The 2,522-nt window shown below is 43.5% G+C and overlaps 1 non-coding gene across 1 annotated transcript; it reads left to right on the plus strand.

The window, feature by feature from the left end:
* Nucleotides 1-109: 109 nt before the first annotated feature.
* Nucleotides 110-182, plus strand: TRNAM-CAU (transfer RNA methionine (anticodon CAU)). Its single transcript has one exon. It is a non-coding gene; the product is annotated as a tRNA-Met (tRNA).
* Nucleotides 183-2,522: the final 2,340 nt, after the last annotated feature.

Raw genomic sequence — 2,522 nt, forward strand, 5'->3', positions numbered from 1 at the left:
CCTATACAAGGGGCTATCGCCGCCGCTTACTAAGCGCTGGTTCTATCCCGGCCAAGCAACCAAAGCCGGGGACCTAGGTGGGAATAGTGAAAGAAAGAGAAGGGGAAGAAGCGGGGTAGAGGAATGGTCAACTCATCAGGCTCATGACCTGAAGACTGCAGGTTCGAATCCTGTCCCCGCCTAATCACTTGAGAGACTTTCGTCAGTCCTGCTCGTGAGATCTTCGACGTCAGAGAGTTTTTATCGAGAAACCAATGACCAAAGTGCCTAGCCATGTGTAGACCGAAATGGTCTCGCGAAGACGGTAAACGTTTGGCTAAGATCCTTTTTGAAAGCTCGAGAGTACACTAGAGAAGAAGGATTAAGTTAGTGTTAAGTGAGTGAAAGCTGACGATACTATTACCGGGTAAGTCTTTTATGGTCCCAGGAAGACATATTGAAGGTGTGCGGGTAACTGCTTAAGTTCTACAGAAGGAGCCCTCAGTGCTAGAAGGTGGTGGCAACGCTTTCCGTTCCCCAAGATTTAAAAACTGCCTGCTCCCCGAAACTGCCAGCTAGATTAGCTGCATTAGCCGTAACCAGTGTGCTTCGCCTTCGGCAGCACACCTGCTCGATTAGCAACAAGTGTACACCACTCGTTCGCTGACTCCTTGCTTTATTAGCAACAACGGGGTACAAAACTGCACCTACGATGGGGACATTAACAAGAGACTTGAAACAGGGTTACAGCACCGGATTGGCAATGAGAAGGAATTCGCTCTAGCTTGCAGGACTTATGCTCCTACCCATGCTAATCCTTACAGCAAAAAGACTATTATGCGGTATCCGAATCAGCTGCTATAGAGGCTTTCAGGTTTGCTTCTGCATCTTCAGCTCAGGGAAGCAACAACTCATTTCAGTGTCGGGGATTTATTCTGCAAACCTTCCTACTTAACGGGGAACTTCACCTGAAACCTTTACCTTCATAGCTTTCCCCTTTTTCTAACCATTGGCTCACACCAACAACTGGCACATGCTCTACACCAACAGACAGACTTGCTTGACGGCCATCCTTCGTTTGCTTTTACACGGCTGTCGAGAAACCGCCCCTTTTACAGCTAGGTTCTGAAAGAACTATGGTATGGCCGGGAAACTGCTTAGCCACGTTATAACACTAGAAAATCTAACTACATCTTTTCAGAGGGATACGGGACAGAGCAACTCGAAGTGAAGTAAACTGGTGTAACTAGAACACTGAAGCTTTCAAGCCTTAAGAAAGAGTCCCATTCAAGTTCCTGCTCCTAGAGAAGGTAGTACTCGATTGCCTTTCCTTCTTCTTCCCACTAAACGAATCCCCGCGTTTGAGTAGAAGTGCCTTCCTATCTTCGCCCTCTAGTCTTCCATCTTCACTTTCATTTTCGCGGGATTTTAGGCTGCAAGTCCATTTCCGCTCGTAGATGGGATCTCAAATCGGACAAGTTAGCGTTTTCCCGGGATTTTTGCTTGTTTTGGATTTCTCTTCCTAAGGCGGCATCTCAATGTGATAAAAAGACCCAAACCCCGTGTTTTAGGCTTGTTTTTGAGTAGAAGAAAGGAAAGTAATTTCGTGAAATGGGATTCGTAGCCAGCAAGCAATAGCATCCTATTGTTATAGAAGAAATTCAATTTCATAAAAGAAAGAAGGACTTGGTAAAAATTATCCTTTCATAAATAAAATTATCTTTAACGATAAATAGATAAATAGAAGGGTGGGAAGGTGGAGGTTGTTCGCCGATTCAAGTGGTATGTGAGTTGGGTGATAATAGGTCGTTTTTCATTTGAATTTCTCTGACATTCTACATTCCCGAAACGGATCCTATCAAATATTTCACATTTTCTATGATCATCTCTATTTCAGGTATTCGGGGAATCCTCCTTAATAGACGAAATATTCCTATTATGTCAATGCCAATAGAATCAATGTTATTAGCTGTGAATTTGAACTTTTTGGTATTTTCCGTTTCTTCGGATGATATGATGGGCCAATCATTTGCTTCATTGGTTCCAACGGTGGCAGCCGCGGAATCTGCTATTAGGTTAGCCATTTTCGTTATTACTTTCCGAGTCCGAGGGACTATTGCTGTAGAATCTATTAATAGCATTCAAGGTTAAACACATGACTCCTAGAGAGTTACCAAAATACGAAGTTATCTTCTCCTTTCGTTCTCAAAAGAAGAGTTTGATCCTGGCTCAGAAGGAACGCTAGCTATATGCTTAACACAAAAAAATAGATTTGAGATTCAGTAAGTCAGTCGGTGGATGCTTTCTTTTTGTAAGAATAAATCCCGGTGAAGTACGTGCTGAGCGGGCGAAAGTTTTGCTTTCTAGGATCGAGATGTTGCCACTCATTTCCTTACTTCTTCGGTGGATCCCTCTTGTTCCTGTTTAGTCCCCTTCGTTTCGGAAGATGTTTCTATTTCTACATCTGTTTCTTCCTGACTTTCCCACCCTTTCTTTGAACCCTGTCAATGAGCGTTGAACCGTTGTTTTAAAAAAGTATAAAG

This window comes from Apium graveolens, chromosome 2 (genome assembly GCF_009905375.1).
Source record: "Apium graveolens cultivar Ventura chromosome 2, ASM990537v1, whole genome shotgun sequence".
Taxonomy (NCBI): domain Eukaryota; kingdom Viridiplantae; phylum Streptophyta; class Magnoliopsida; order Apiales; family Apiaceae; genus Apium; species Apium graveolens.